The sequence below is a fragment of the Ursus maritimus genome, unplaced genomic scaffold (assembly GCF_017311325.1).
Source record: "Ursus maritimus isolate PB19 unplaced genomic scaffold, ASM1731132v1 scaffold_34, whole genome shotgun sequence".
Classification (NCBI taxonomy): Eukaryota; Metazoa; Chordata; class Mammalia; order Carnivora; family Ursidae; genus Ursus; species Ursus maritimus.
The window spans coordinates 1,701,471-1,719,224 of record NW_024426008.1 but is presented as its reverse complement, the minus strand read 5'-3'; positions in this window follow the sequence as shown (position 1 = coordinate 1,719,224).

Genomic DNA, 17,754 nt, shown 5'->3' with positions numbered 1-17,754 from the left:
AGGCAGGGCTTGGGGAGCCAGGCTGCTATGCTAGAAGGTTCTGGGCTCAGGGGAAAGGCAGGGACCTCCCTTCCAGGTAAAGTTCCTGGGCCACCAGTGACTCCATTTATGAATGTCTGACCGTCAACATCCACCCAGGGAGTTACACAGTCTGCTGTAGTGCACGCAGCCTTGACTTACAGAGTTTTTGATGTGTAAAAGCTAGTATCATCTGCTCTGAAATTACGTTAGCAATGCTCTTGTGGGCACGTTCTAGTTTTTTCAAAGGACTTTGATGTGCTTACACATTTGCTTCATGAACTGCCTGGTACAGAAAGGGTCTCTGCTCCTCTACCGAGGAAACCAATGTGGAGAAGTGAGATCACTTGCTCAGGGCTCCTGCTGCCAGCGTGGGGGCTCTCCTTTCTCCAGGAAACCAGGGTCACATTCACGCACAGTGCTCTGGAGATACAGCTGTTCCCAGAAGACCAGGTGGACCAGAGGCTCTGTGGTCACAATGATTGGCCAAGTCTGTTGTCAGGGTCCCTCCCTCCGGGGCTCCCCACAGCCCCCTCCTCAGCATAGGGCGGCCTCGCTCACTCACTCTGGTGCCGAGACTCCGCTCTGGGCGTCAGGACTCTGTAGCGGAGCATAACAGAAAGGATCCAGTGGAGCCCATGAAGTTCTCTACTTCTGAAAATGAGAGCAGTAATGCCTAATTCACGGTAAATGCGAATGCTAGAAAACATGATGATGTAAAGTCAATTTAGAGACTGAAAATGCTGCACAACTAAAAGATAATCTCATAATAACTATTTTTGTTGTGTTAACAGGAATACTCATGTTTATTGAGCACACGCTACATGCCAGGCACCGAGCACAAGGCACACATGAATGATCTTATTTAATCTACACAATAAGCCCGTGATATGGGTATTATTATCCCCATTTTTTTATATGATACAGAGGCAGGGATAAGTGACCTGTCCAAGGTCAAAGCTGGTAAATTATAGAGCGGGGCTGGGAAGCCAGTTCTGTTGAACTCTGAACCCTGTTCTCCTAACTAATCTAGAAATGAGTATTTTATATGGTTTCCAGATCTTTCATTTTCCAGGTGTCTTCTTTGGATGTTTTCTTGGTTTGTTGATATCTATTTTTAAATTCATCACCTATAACTGAAAAAATACTCCAAATACGGCCTTGACCATCAAAGAGTACGATGGGATCATTACCTCCTTTGTTTGAGACATTAGGCTTTCGTTAATGCATCCCAACATTTTATTGGTTGTTTGAATGACTAGGTTGCGCTAATGGTTTATCTGGATTCCAAGTCTCCTAAATTCCCTAAGTTCTTTTCTCTTGAATTGTGGGTAAACCAATCTCCCCTTCTCCTAACTTACATAAATGAAACTGAATGTCAAGTTGTTGATATGTTGCCTTGATTGAAGCGCCAGGCAGTGTGAACTCTTAAGGAATCATAAAATATTCTTCCGGGTGTTCTAAGCAAGATGCCTCAATGCTAATTATTGTTGTTAAACGGGTGAGTCATCTGAAAGAGTTTCCTTTTCAAGTTGCATTGCATCATATGGGAACTGTTGTAAATAGACCACCCTGTACACAAACATTTTCATCTTGAAGCATTCAGGCACCACTTCTGCGTAGAAAGAGACTAATCGTCCTTTCCACCTCGCAGAGGGGACGGCTTCACAGCACAACGTGAGGGCTGCAGTGAGGCCCAGAGCTCCTGGTTCTCCTACTGCTTCATTTCCAGAGGGCTAGATTGTATCTCTTCATAAAAGGGGAAATTCAGCAGGAGAGAGAAAAGGGGCTGAGCAACCCACCCAGTTTTCCACTGAATTAAAAGCAGGCCGTTCATAAAGCAAAGGAGATTCTTTAAAATGGGGTTAAAAAAGGAGGACAGATGGGGTAAGAAATTGAATTAAAGTATTTTAAGTGCTGCTTTTAACAAGGCAGGGCAAAACCAGAATGAATTACAAACAGTCCAGGAGGGAGAGAGACTATGATCCGAGAATGTGTGTGATGACGAGGCGGAGAGAAGCAGGCGCTTGGCTCACAGAAACTGAGTGAGCCATGCAGGGATTCTAGCTAACTGCTTAATTTGCAGACAGATAAGAACAATATGAGTTTCACTGTTTGGAGGAGGGGAAATCTCTTCTTAGGAAAACAAAGCAAAACAAAGCAAATCTTCACCTCTCCGTGCATAGTTTCCTTCTCTGCAGTGATGAAAGTGTTTGCACTGATTTTCCAGGGAGACCAGAAAATACGTATGGTCTGTTTTGTCTCCAGTGGCATCCTGGGTCACTGAGCACCGTCATTCAGTGCGATTTGTTGATGGATAGATGGAAGAATCAAACCTTTCAGCATTTGGGGAAAAAAAAAATAACCAGAACCCAGCGTCTATAGGAGCCCCCATTAAAAATAATTTCAAATGTTAAATCTAAAAGTTACAGAAAGTGCCCCGCCACGGGAGGAAGCACACTGTCACTGGGAGAAGACAAGCCAGATCCATTTTGCCTGTGTTGGATAAGATCGTGTTTCTAGAAGCTGAGTGACAAAAACAGAGCGTTCTACGTGATGTTTGAATGGACCAGATTTGGGAGCTCCGTGTCAATTGTGTGCAGGAAGAAAGGCCCGAACTGCTAACCAGGGTTGCCCAGAGAACTGGTGGGCTATGAGTGGATGGGGTAGGGGTGGGGGTGGGGGGCGGTGGGGGGGAGGGGCAGGGGAGGAGCAGATAATTCTCTGCTTGGAGGGGAAAATTCTCCACCAGCTCATTCCCAGCTGAAAGCAGAAAGGGGACACACCCGGACACCCCCTCCAGTTCCCAAGGGAACCAGAGGCAGCCTGAGCTCTCCCCTCAGTGCCTCTTGGGTCATTGAATGTGGTGGCCTCTTCCCTGGGGCTGGAGTGAGACCCCAGGCAGCACCCCGCATGGTCTGCCGCACCGTGAAAGGCTTGTCTGGCTGAGTCCATCCTTCACTGCAGGCCCCAGGTGGCGTCCTCTTTGAGCCAGGCCGAGCCCATTTCCCTGACCCTACATCCCTACATGGGATGTTCAGAGCAAAGTGGGGAGGGCGGATGACTGGGAATAGGAAACAATGTTCCTTGAGCCCCTGTGCCTGTGCCAAATACTTTCCAGCAATTCTCTCATTTATCCTCATTTTACACAGTAGGACGTGAAGGCTCAGGGACAGTAAGTAATTTGCAGAAGTCAGATGTCACATCAGTGGTCCAGCAGGATGCCAGGCTGCCTCTGTCTGAGTCACAACTTCAGGAACACAGAGAATGGCTTTGGCCTGGAAAAGCACCAGCCCTGGGCCTTAGGAAGTAAGTCAAAGTTTCAGGTATGAGGCTTTCATGTCCACACTGAGAAAGGTAAGGTCCTCAAGCCTAAAGACCGTAAGTGCCAGGAAAATCGTACCGTCAGCATGAAGGGAGGGCCCCAAGGCGGAAATTCGACTTTGTCCCAGGTTGGCGTCCCGGGAAGCTGCTCTGAAGGATTTGCGTGTCGGAGTTCTGTCGGGGAGTGTGCTCAGGATCTATACCCACGGAGGGGTTCCTCCAGGCAGGATCGGGCAGAGGGCGAAGCTGAGCTGCCAGGCACTCTCAACAAAGGTCTCAGGCAACCCCCGGGCAGCTCTGGAGCTGAAAGGGCTCTCAGAGGGCTGAGCTTTCCTACGCCTGGCCCACCACTCACTGGACGGAAGCTGTTCCTGGGAAGGGGCATGCATTTGGGAAAAGGATCTCTTCCGAACCAAAGGCAAATCATCGGAAAGAACCCCCTTAAGAGCTATTGGCAGTCCACCCTCCGTATAGCCGCCTCAGGGTGACGACTCTGGGTAATGCATCCACCGCACAGTTGGATAAAAATATCGAAATCAACAGACCCTAGATGGGACATGTGGAACAAGACCAATACACAGGGTATTTAAGGTATGCTTCGGTTGAGAGATGCACCGTCTTCACATATGAGTATTTGTGAAATCGGGATGCATCTTGCAATTCATGCCAAAGTACGCTTGCCAATCATTCTCCCAACCATGCCTGCCCCAAAGTTGTTATTAAATTGATAGCAGGTATTAGAATAGGTGATCTTAGAATCGAGGAAATACTGTATTTAATTTACTGGCTGGTGGGGGTAAAGGGATCTTCCAGTCTGTAAATTGCCTAAAGAGAGGGAATCCTTGCATTGCTCGCAGCTGCTTTCAATGTTTTTGTTTGTGTATGTGTTTTTGGTTTGAACCTCTGAAACAAGTAAACAAATAAATGAGTTAAGATAAATTGCAGTGTCTGTCGTGTGTGCCCACAGGGCCTCTTGAATTAATAAACTACCTTCATAAATGGCTTCAGATTTTTTTTTTCAAATTACTTTAAAAATCTCCCTAGAAGGTTGAGAACTCTGTTGTTGGAAAAGGCTAATGTTACCTTGTAAATACAATTTAAAGTCCACAACAATTTTTACGTAATTAGTATTTTATCAATGCAGTACATTTATAATATTTATAAAGAGAACTAGTATTCAATGTTTGTGCCAAAGCAGAGGTTTTCTGCTTTCTTCATGCTCCATTCCTTTCTCGGAAAGGAATTCCTAGGGGCAACTACTTTCAACTTTTTTTTTTTTTTAAAGATTTTATTTATTTATTTGACAGAGACAGAGATAGCCAGCGAGAGAGGGAACACAAGCAGGGGGAGTGGGAGAGGAAGAAGCAGGCTCACAGCAGAGGAGCCTGATGTGGGGCTTGATCCCATAACGCCGGGATCACGCCCTGAGCCGAAGGCAGACGCTTAACCGCTGTGCCACCCAGGCGCCCCTACTTTCAACTTTTTAAGTCATTTTTTTCTGGCATTTACATGTCCATAATTCTAAGTATTGTGTGTACCCCGACCTCTCTTCATTCACTTGTTTTTATCTACTCACTTGAGATTACTGTAGAGAATCCATCCCCTCAGTCTCCCCTCTTCTGTCCCCAATATAATTTTGTCACAAATGTTAGAATTGGTTAATATTTAGTATTTACATTATTATGATTACGTAAACATCATTCTCAGCTGAGTTATAGAGTACTCTGATCACAGTAACTTCCTTACTTTTCCTTTCTGGAGTTAATGATTGCCTTTCTTTTTCTTTTCTTTAGTTTTCTTTCCCACACCTTTTAATAACCTCTCAGTACAACTTTCCACAGATAGTCCTCATGCTTCCTTGTGAAGAAATCTATCTGTTCCATTATTTACTTAGAGACTTCCCTTCTGCAGACCTCCGTTCTCCCACCATCTGGGCCCATGGCACAGCTGTCATCTTGAGACTTCTTTTCTGTCATCCTTGGATTTGCCTTGGGATTATATTATCTAGTTTCTAGATCTGATATCTTCTCAAGGGAGGAATGGAGAGGGGTGGGGCAAAGAACAGATATACACCCAGGCTTGCACACATATATTTGTATACATATGCATACATATATCATATGTTAAGTTTATTGTGGTACCATTTGTATTTAGTAAAAGAGCACAGATCTTAACTGTATAGCTCAGTGAATGAATATCCCTGAGTAAGATATAGAAAGTTTTTATCCCCCAGAAATTTCCCCTGTGCTGCTTCCTAGTTAATCGCACCCCACACTCTCAAAGCAACCACCGATCTGATTTCGATCATAATAAATTAGATTTATTTTGCTAATTCTAGAACTTCATATAAAAATATTTTTGGAAATCTGGCTTCTTTCACTCAGTATAATATTTTTGAGATGCATCCATGTTGTTATGTGGGTTGTTCGTTTTGATTGCCAGAACAACTATACAGTTGGCCCTTGAACAACATGGAATTTAGTGACACCACCCCCACCCCCACCTGTGCAATCAAAAATCCACATATAACTTTTGACTCCCCAAAAACATTACTAATAGTCTGCTGTTGATCAGAAGCCTTACTGGGAACGTACACAGTCAATTAACACACACCTAGGAGGACAAGCCTCCCCAACAGTGGAGGGACATGAAATAGATCCTTTTTTTTATTTTTAAAAATTGAGCAGAAGGTACAGAGATTTCTCATGTACTCCTTGCCTTCCCATGTGCAAAGCTCCCCATAAACAATACCCCCACCAGAGCGGCACACCTGTTACACTCGATGAACCTGCATAGATACATACTTTGGGTTTGGACTTGCTTCCCTACACACCACGTTTCTTCCAGCAATTGCGTTCATAGACTTATTGAATACCTTCTGCATCTTTGTGTGTTTGACAAAGAGCCTCACTCCATGAAGAAGTAAGGCAATGGAAAAATGAAAATAGCTTTCACTTCCCACATCTGCATTTGACTTTGCAACAAAGGAGCCAATTAAAGATTAGGTGTGTTGCCAACAACATCTTGTGAAGCTGGCATGTTGTCTTATGGGATGTATTATATACCTGGAATCGGTGACCAATAATGTGGTTTCTCCCGTTGCCAGAATTAATGAGTTGAAGAGGGCATGACACCTCTCGTTATTGTATTTATCATCCACTTAAAAATTTGTCCTTATTGCCACTTGCAAAGTTTATTTATTGGTTCTGTTATTTTAGGGTCCATTGATTTAGAATCCTAATATCCAAGAAAGGAATGCTCCCAATGGGCACACAATCACTGGATTAGAACCTATGACTTTCCTCTTGATCATTTGAGGTTCCTCATACCACTAAGTAATCAAGACAAAGTTGTACTAAGCATTGGTTAGGTTGATTTATTCTGCTTCTCCAGGAGAGTAGGGTTTATGTCACGTAACAGGAGTAGGGAAGAGTATGAGTGAAACTCAGAGGACCCATCTAATGGTTTGACCATGTTCAATGGTAAAAATTAGTGGAAGACCACAGAACCTTGTGCAGTGAGACAAAGGGCTCATATTTCTGTTAATAAAGGTTTGGGCCAGTCCACTGGATAAATAACCCTGAAAAGTAAGGCCCCAATTAAAAAGGAACATAGAATGAGTAGTGGAATGGGAGTGAAACCATCAGTACCAGTTAATATCTTACAACCAGTTACAGACATGAGGATCATACCATTGACCTCCTCTATTAGTCTGAGCCGGCATCACTTTAACCAATATAAACATAAAAACTTAGTATAGGTTTCTCTGTATTTCATTCCAGTCCACTCCATTGCAAAGGTGACCCCACAGTTCTTTTTGAGGTATGACATTCTCTCCAGACTTAATTATTGCCAATTAGGGCACATGAAGCTATTGTGGAACCATGTGCCCTTTGGCTTCTAGGAGCTCTGTTATCTACCTTACTGGGTCTTCTAAATGCCTCCTGATTTATCTGCATGGAATAGGAAACTATAAAACGTGGCAAACATATTACACATATAAAAATGAGTCATACAAAACTTGTAGAAGTAAGAAATGCTTTAATTAAATCAATCAATAAAAGATTTGTTCAGTAGTAGAAAACAGAATCTATGAACTGTAATACAGAACAGAAAAAATGATCCATGATGTAGCATAAAGAAAAAAAAGAAAATGGCAAATATAGAAAAGAAGGCAAGAGTTATGATGTACTGAGAAAAATCTAACATATATTTGATCTCCAAAAGAGAAAGAAAGAAAAATAGCAAAGGCAGTATTTGAAAAGATAGCAGAGAGGAATTTTCTAGAACTGACTAAAGACATGTATTCACATATTTGAGATGCACCCTGAACCTCAAGCATGCCATATTCATTTTCTGTGGCTGCTGTAACGAATTATCACATAGTGGTTTAAAGCAACAGCAGAAATTTATTATCTCACAATTCTGCAGACCAGAAGTTTGAAATCAAGGTGTCAGGGGGGCTGTACTCCCTCTGGGAGCTCTGGGGGAGAATCTATTTCTTGCCTCTTCTAGCTTTTGATGGCTACCACCACACCTTGGCGTTCTTTGGCTTATGGACATACCACTCTAATCTTTGTCTCTGTAGTCACATTGCCTCCTCCCCTGTGTGTATATAAATCTCCCTTTGCCTTTCTCTTATAAGAAAATTTGCTGTGGCATTTATGGCCCACCTAACAATCCAGGGCAATATTCTCATCTCAAGATCCTTCATTTAAGTACATATGCAAATTTTTTTTTTTTTCAAATAAAGTAACATGACACATTCCAGAGATTGAGACATGGACATATTTTTAGGGAGGAGATTTTCAACCTACCACACATGTTACATAATAACAACGATTTCTTTTCAATAGATTAATAGTCAGACTGAAAGCTCATGAGCAATAATGAAAGCCAGAAGTCAGAGAAATGATACTTTGGATGCGCTGCAAGAAGGTAACTATCACGTAGAATTCTATACCTAGGAAAACTATCTTCCCAAAAGGAAGAAGACATAAAAACATTCTTAGAGAAAAGAATTGAAAAAATTTATAACAAGCATACACTTACTAACTTTAATTCTAGGGGCAATACTTCAGGCATAAGGAAATTGATCCCAGATGATAGGTCTAAAATGCAAGAAAAGATGAAGAGCAAAGAAAGTGGTAAAAATATAGGCAAATGTAAATGAACACTGACGATAAGGAACCAACAACAATGTCTACTTTTTTAAAAGAATAAACAGAATTAAAATACAAGACAATAAGGCGGCACCTGGGTGTTTGCCTTCAGCTCGGGTCATGATCCCGGGATCCTGGGATCGAGCCCCACATCGGGATCCTCGCTCATCAGGGAGTTTGCTTCTCCCTCTGCCTCTTCCCCTGGCTTGTGCTGTCTCTCTCATTCACTGTCTCTCTCAGAGAAATAAAATCTTAAAACAAACAAACAACAAACAAAAACCAAGACAACAAGGATATATTGGAATAACCCATAATGTCAAAGTGTTAAAAAATTCTTTTATTATTCATTTAACAATCCATTTATTCATTTAATGAAAGGTTTTGAGCTTCTGTTATGTATCTGGCACTGTTCTAGGCCCTGGGAATGCAATGGTGAACAGACAAAACTCTTGCCTTTATAAGAGCTTACCTACATTCTGGGGATAGCTAGGGAAGCTTGCACAGAGGAAGTGACTGCTGAGTCAATCTGAAAGAAATGAGGAAGCTAGCTATGCAGATATCTGGGGTGTGAGTGAAGGAGGGTGGTAGGTGAGGGTGGTGAATAGAGGAATAGAGCATTCAAGTAGAGGGAAGAACAGCTGCAAAAGTTCTGAGATGGGAACATGCCTAGAGTGCTCAAAGATAAGGAAGGGTGCTAGTATGTCTGGATCTGAATAGAGGAGGACAGTATGAGAAAAGGAACAGGAAGCCAAGTCCTGTAGGGTCTTTTATGTCATGGTAAAGACTTGGAGAGTTTTACCCTAAGAAGGAATGCCTTCAGAGAGTTTGACACAATCCGACTTGAGTTTGAGGAGGCTTACTTGGTTGCCAAGTTGGTAACAGTGAAAAGATGATTGTGACTTGGACTAGGATGGTGACAGTGGGAAGGAGGTGGAGAGAAATTGTCAAATTCTGGATGTATTTAGAAGGTGAAGCCAATAGGATTTGCTAATGGAACAGATGCAAGGGATGAGGAAAAAGAGGAGTCAAGTAAAAATTAACATCATGACTGGTTACATAATCTGCAGGGCTCCGGGAGAAATAAAAATGCAGGGTTTCCTGTTGAAAATACATGAAGAATTTCAAGACAGCCACAGTAGGCACCAAACCAATCTTGAGGCCCTTCTCTAGCGGGGCCCTGTGTGACTGCACAGGTCACAAACCCATGAAGCTGACCCTGATCGAGGTTTTAGACTGAGCAACTGGAAAATGGCATCATCATTAACTGGGACTGGGAACGCTGGAGATTGGAATGGTGTTTACTGACTTTATCTTCTATCAATTAAACATACTCATTATAATATTTTATATAACCATAAAATAGAAACAACTTGTATAACTTCTAAACTAGCAAAAGAAGAAAAATGAGAGTGATATAAAAATAGTCCATAAGAAAAAAATGGAAAAAAGTTCAGTAAAATATGCAGAAAAAGTGGGTTAAATAGAGGGTACATGATAAAGTTGATATTTAAATGAAAATATACCAATAATTATAATAAGTATAAATGGACTTAATTATTCAGATAAGAGAAAAAGATCATCAGTCTGTCATATATTAAAACAAACAAACACTCAACTATGTGCTGTTAAAGAGAGATACATATAAAGAATAGAAAAACATATACCATACAAATATTAACCAAAGAAAGCTGGTGTAGCTTTATGAATATTAGATAAAACGGACTTTCAGGCAAAGGGCACTATGAGAGATAAAGAAAGCCAGCTCATACTGATACACTCTAGATTTACAAGAATAATTTTAAATTTGTATATGCCTAATAGTATAGCCTCAAGACATTTAAATTCAAATTTGACAACTGAAATGAGAAATATACGCACCAGAATCATGGGAGGAAATTAAAAAACTTGTCTCTCAGGAGCTGAAAAAAATCATGATTTGAGCAAAGGGGCACTTGGCTGGCTCAGTCAGGAGAGCATGCAAATCTTGACTGCAGGGTTGTAAGTCTGAGTCCCACACTGGATGTAGAGATTGCTTAAAAATAAAACCTTAAAAAAAAAGAAGATTTGAGCACGATTAACAAACTTGACTGAAGTTATAATAGAGCCCGTCTCCAGGAACTGCAGAGTAAGCAGTCTTTTCAAGCAAACTGGGACATATAAAAATTGACAATCTAATAGGCCATAAAAGCAAGTCTCAATACATTTTACAGAGAATGTTCTCTAATTGCAATGAAATTATGTTAGAAATTGGTCACTGAAAGTTAAATAAATAATTAAAAGAAAACAGTTTTCTTTGGTTGGAAATCATGATAAAGACACCTAAATATTTTGAATCAAATAAGAAATTACAATGGAAATGAGAAAATATTTAGGCTGAACCAAAACAATACATATTAAAACACATGGAACATAAAATATGCTAAAATAGAAAAAAGTCTAAAAATAGACAATTGAATAAACCTCAAGAGTTTGAAAAAGAACAGCAAAATAAACGTGAGGAGGATTGCAAGAAGAAAGTCGTAAACATAGGAGCGGATGGTAGTGAAATACAAAACAAATATGCAAAATGAGGACAAATAAGGTCAAAAGTTGGTGGGTTTTTTTTTTTTTGTTTGTTTGTTTTTTTAAAGATTTTATTTATTTATTCGACAGAGACAGAGACAGCCAGCGAGAGAGGGAACACAAGCAGGGGGAGTGGGAGAGGAAGAAGCAGGCTCATAGCGGAGGAGCCTGATGTGGGGCTCGATCCCATAACGCCGGGATCACGCCCTGAGCCGAAGGCAGACGCTTAACCGCTGTGCCACCCAGGCGCCCCTTTAAAAAGATCAATACTTGAGAAATTCCTGGCATGACTGATTAAGAAAAAAAGGCAGAAGGCACAAATAACCAAAATCAGGAATTTTATGAAGAGACATCTCTACAGATGCTGTAGACATTAAAAAGATTATAAGAGAATATTATGAACAGATTTATGTTAATACATTTGAAAATTACAAGGTGGAAACATTTCTAGAAAAAATATAACATTAATTTTGATTTAAAAAATAGAAAAAATAGATTGTTCTAGACCAGTGCTCTCCAAGAGAAATAGAACTTGAGCCAAGAATATGAGCCATGTGTGTAATTCGAAATTTTCGAATGTAGCCACATTTAAAAAAGTAATAAGAAACAAGTATGATTAATTCTAATAATGTATTTTATTTAACCCAATATATTCAAAATATTATCATTTCAACATGTAATCAATATAACAATTATTAACAAATATTTTTCGTTCTTCTTTGGTACTAAGTCTTTTGCACTTAAGTGTGTTTTAGACTTAAAGCACATCTCAATTTGAACTAACCATGTTTCGAGGACTAATGTGGCCACTGGCTACTGTATTGAACAATGCAGATTTAGACCAAGGTTAGAGAAACTGCAGTACCAGATATCAAATATTTATTTAGTAAGTAGGCACCATACCCAGCACGGGGGTCAATGCAGGGCTTGAACTCACGACTCTGAGGTCAAGACCTGAGCTAAGAGTTGGACACTTAACTGACTGAGCCACCCAGGTGCCTCTTGATTTTACTTATTTATTTTTTGTAATGTAGTAATTGAGACAGTGCAAATTTTGTGCAGATCTAGACAAATACACCGAGGGCTGCTTTATTAATAATCAGGAAATATATATTAGCATCACTCTGGACAATACTATATCCCTACCAGATTTCCAGAAATGGAAACTTATGATAATACCAAATGTTGGTAAGAATATGGAGCCGTGTTTTATTTATTTGCCTGGGATGCAGTTATTTACATGACCAATTTAGTTAACTATTTATTATTATGGAAGCAACACTGAAGAAAATTAGAAAATGGAAACAAGCAAAACCAAATGAAAACAAACCCAAATCCTATTTCTAGTAGCTAGAGATCACCAGTATGACACCTGTGCATATGTGCGAGTGCACGTGCGTGTGTGTGTGTGTGTGTGTGAGAGAGAGAGAGAGAGTTTTGGAAGGAAGGTGAGAGAGGCTCGCTTTTCAGACGCCTCAGAGATGCAGTGAACAGTCTGGTTTGTTGGAAATATTAAAACAGTCAAAAAGGCTGGAAAGGTTTTAAATTATTTTTTTTTTAAAGATTTTACTCACTTGAGAGAGAGAGGGAGTGCACAAGAGGGGTAGGGTCAGAGAGAGAAGCAGACTCCCCATCGAGCAGGGAGCCTGAAGTAGGATTCAATCCTGAGACTCCAGGAGCATGACCTGAGCCGAAGGCAATAGCTTAACCAACTGAGCCACCCAGGCGCCCCCTCCCCCATGGAAAGGTCTTAAATTAAATATTTACATTTATCATGAAGGGCTATCTGAAATCGAATATGTAAACAATAGGAATCTAGAAGCTAAAAGATCAGAATTTTTAAATACTGCTTTATAATGCTTATTGATTTTCATAAAAAGAATTCATTTTTTGGTAGATTATGGGCAACTTTTTGTATATAATTGTTCTATTATAAAAAATAATATTTAGAAAATACCAAAAGCATGTAGACTAAAAAATCTCTCCAACTCCCATAAATGTATAATTTTGGTATATTGCCTTGCGACTTTTAGTGTGTGTGTGTGTTTAAAGTAAATTTGGTTGTGTGGCTTTGAAAAAAGTAATATACATGCACTGAAAAAAAGTTTAGAAACTATACAGAAGTATTAAAAAAATCATCCATAATCTCAAAAGCCAGAGGACCTTCCAGATTTAATCATCTTGCTTCCTTATAAACGTTTTAATACAACCCAAGCAAGGCAGCTCAAAGCTGCACATTTAAGAGGAGGGGTAGTGAAGCATTTCTCCACTTCAATGAAACTAGGAAATCAAACGGGGTCTCCCTCACCCAGGCAGTGAAGGAAGCTGGAGCCGCGTAATAAGGCTCTGCAGCGGCATGTGTAATTAAGGGGGTATGTTGGTAAATGTATCATGAGCAAAAAACAATTATCAGATCTAAGGAGCCGAGCGTGCTGGATTGCTTCAGAGCAGGCTGCTTACCAAGAGTGGCCGATACCTTGTGCAAGACAGTCTCTGCAAAGAAAATCGCATTGCTGAGGATCCAAAAGGATGTGTTTAGATGGACACATAATACATTTAAAAATCCCTTGGATGGCCGAGTGGTGTTGCCCTCTTTCAGTTTCAGAATTTCCACCTGGAGCGTTACTTCGGCAGACCAAACTTGCCTAGGTCCAGTGAGCTGGCAGTCTATTTCCCCCCATTCCCACCTTGGACTAAGATCTTCAAGCTATTGTCATTTTTCTCCCACACATTTGCCTTTTTCCATCAAAACAGCATATTAGAGTCTACAAAAATTCTTTAAGAGGAAATTCGAATTCTGTCTGTTTCTGTGCTTTGTGGCAGGTGTTCCACTGTAAGTCAGTTAGAAAACCGGGTTTTTCTCCGGGTCAATAGAACTGTGGTTATGCCTGTATTAAATCGGGGGAATGAAAGTTCAAATGTGGATCATTTAGCATCCTAGCGACAGGTATCTCAACACAGTGTGCTGCTTCAGTTATCTGAATACGATATAAACATACAGAATATATAGACGCAGACAATAAACTGGATTTTCCAACTTTTATTCAATTCCTTGAGTGTTGTATAGACACAGTAAGTGTCCAGAATTAAAATAAAAATCGGAGGCAGAAAAGCAGCAAGGAACTGAGCGTCCAGCTATCCCAGGTCGGAGTCTATGTCCGAGTCATTTCGTCTTCCTATCGTCCTTAGAACAGTTCCTGGAGCTTGCGTGTTTGTTGATGGACTGACTGAATGAGTAAGTGGGTTGGTGTGTGAACACGTGGAGCTGTAGCCTGTGCTGTAGACTGTGTGTTGTAGCCTATGCGTGTTGCTCAGTCATTGATTTCATGACTGTTGACACTCAAAAAAGAAAAATCTTTTAAAATATAACATCAGCAGATGAACAACTTTACTCATGGATCTGTGCTAGAGGCTGTAAACACAAAGATGGATAAATCTTCCCGGGGGAACATGCTGGGTAGAGTTTCAATGACGAATGAACATTAAATGCATCTGTGAGCACTGAGAGCCATGCAAGAGCGAGCAGCTTTTAACTGAAGATCTGCCGACTCCACAGACCACAATTAAAAATAGCTTTAAATTCTTCTTCTTATGAAAACAGAGAGGGAGGCAAATCATAAGAGACTCTTAACTGTAAGAAAGAAACTGAGGGTTGCTGGAGGAGAGGTGGATGGGGGGCTAGGGTAACTGGGTGAGGGACATTAGAAAGGGCACTTGATGTAATGAGCACTGGCTGTTTCATGCAACCGATGAATTACTAAATTCTACCTCTGAAACTAACAATAGGGTATATGTTAATTAGATTGAAGTTAAATAAAAACATAATTAAAAAACTCAACACATACAATATTCTTATTATTATTTTTAAAAAGATTTTATTTATTTATTTATTTATTTATTTGACACAGAGAGAGCGTGCACGTGCATGTGCATGGGGGAGGGGCAGAGGGAGAGAGAGAGAGGGAGAGAAGCAGACTCTGCACTGAGTGTGGAGCCCAACCCAGGGCTCGATCTGAGGACCCTGAGATTGTGATCTGAGCCAAAACCAAGAATCTGGTGCTTAACTGACTGAGTGACCCATTTGCCCCTAAATTCTTCTTATCTTGACATAATTCACTATCAAAGCCACCAAAGGCCAAGTATTTCTGCCTAAATGGTATACATTGGGGTCAGGCTGACATCATGGGCAGCTGGATGAGACTTGACCTGAAGTTTTGGTTGGGTCAGTGTTCAAGCTCCACTGACCCAGAAATGCAGGGATGATGTCTACCACTCACATATTAACCATTCTGCCTGAATATTAAAATCATGCTTTACTGGGGCCCCTGGGCGGCTCAGTCAGTTAAGCACCTGACTCCTAATTTCAGCTCAGGTCATGATCTCAGGGTTCTGAGACTGAGCCCCATGCCAGGCTCTGCACTCAGGAGGGAGTCTGCTTCTCTTCTTAGCCCTCTCCCTGTGGCCCTCCCCCCACTCATGCACACGCTCTCTCTCTCTCTCAAATCAATCAATCATCTTAAAAAAAATCATGCTTTACTTACTAGGGCATATAGACTTAGTTTAACAGGCTAAGCTCACCAGAAGTGAGATTAAGTGAAAAGCTCACATCCTATATCAACAGGACATTAAAAGAGTCAATGAACTTGGCCACGTTAAGTCAAGCCAGAAGGGTGTTCGTGTCTGGGAGGTAATGAGACTACCCGAATCCAAATCTCTCTCTTTCTATCCTTCTACATCTATTTCCCAAAACAGGAAACACCAAGGAGTGCAAATAAGACCATGCATGACCCACGCTCTCAGCACTACTAGTACACAGAGAATTCCATGACCTTCAAATTATCTGTAAGCAAAGAAATAGATACCAACTTCCACTGCAGCAGGTGTTGAAAGTAGAGAGAGGGAGACTTAGTGACCCATAAAAAATAAGAGAGGGAAGGAAAAGATGCAGATGAAGCATAGGTAAAATCACTCCAGAAGAGTCCAACAGTGGGTGTCAAGACACTGAACACATGTCTGGGACTTCGTAATTCACAGCACCAGCTACAGCAGAGGGGTTTAAGATAAGCAGCACCAGAAGGGGCATCCTTGAAGCATGGCTGCTGCCATGGAAAAATCAAATAGAGAAGGGATTGTTGCCCCTGACGATGTTGCCAAGAAGGACAAGAAGGAAATAAGAGAGGATGTTAAAGATCGTGCAAAAATAAAAGAGAAACAAGGTGTTCAGGAGATATAATGGCTCACGGAGACAGACAGCATCTCTTCCCAACTCTGTGTTCAGTGACGTCCCATTGGTAGCTTGAAATCCACCATGGAGGGAGGCTGTATACCACAGAAACCGGCAACAGCTACGATTCAGCCTGCTTCCGCCCCAGGAGATCTGGTTGTTGAACATTTATCAGCACACCACTGCACCAATCAATTCCCTGCCCCCCCAGCACAACTGTCAGTATCATCTAGTAAAGAAACTGTACTGTAGTAAGCTGGCATAAGAAGGTGCTCTTTATCTAGGAACGCTGCCCACAAAATAGCTAGAAATTGAAAGATCAAGATGACTTCGTGTAAAACGACCATAAAAAGAAAACGTACATGTTGATGGTTGCGTTTGTACTGATAAAAATTCTCCCAAAACCCAGTCACAAAGCAGAAGAAAACTTAACACAACTCTTTAAACTGAATTAAGTATCCTAAAGCAAATATATAGAAATAGATTTTTTAAAATCCTTGAATCATAAATTTGAAAAAAAACTAAGACTAGAAACGGTTGTAAAACAAGAAGAAATGCAACACGAATTGATTGAGAGATACTGAAGAAAAAGAAGCATTATCTGAGAAATTAGGAATAAATTAAAAGTCCCAACGGAGAATAAACTTCAGTGGAAACGTAATAAGGAACAACAAAAAAGAGTAGACAAACAACCAAGAGAATTAAAATGCGATAAACAAGTTAAAAAGATCCAAGAGAAAGTGGCTAAAATGGAAGGCAGACAACAAAGGTCTAACCCATGAATCATGTGGTCTCTGAAGAAGCCAGCAAAACGTTGGAATGGAACTAGTATTTAAATTTATCATCCAAGATAATTTTCTGGAAATAGAAGAACATTTCAGTCTACATATAGAACTACAGGGTAACTTTGAGAATTGACATGAGACAATTATCTCCAAGACATATCCTAGGAAAACCATTAGACTTTAAGACCACAAAACAAACAAACAAACAAAAACAAAAACAAAAGACATCCTCAGAGCCTCCAGGCAAAAAGATCCAGTAACTTACAGGAAAATCAGGTCGGGCATTAGTTTCTCATGAGTCACATGTGAAGTAAAGCAACAGGGAAGCAGCATTTTCATGATGCTGGAGGAAAGAAAGTGCCGTTCAAGGGTTTTATACCCACCGCAGCTATCCAAGCCACGGACCACTGTGCATATGCCCTTCCTGAAGAATACAGGAGAGAACGAACTTCGTCCGGCTAAGTGATAACAGAGGAAATTTCAGCAAAATAACCAACAATGACAACTAATACCGTCAACTGCAGCGCTAGGAGTAAAACAAGGAAGCTAACAAGGGTGGAAAACATATAAATATTAGATGTTCTCACAAAGTAGAAAGAAAACATCCAAAAACGTGAGGAGACAGGTAAAGATAGGTAGAGCAGAGTAAGATCATTGTCCATTGTAGTGAGAGTCAGAC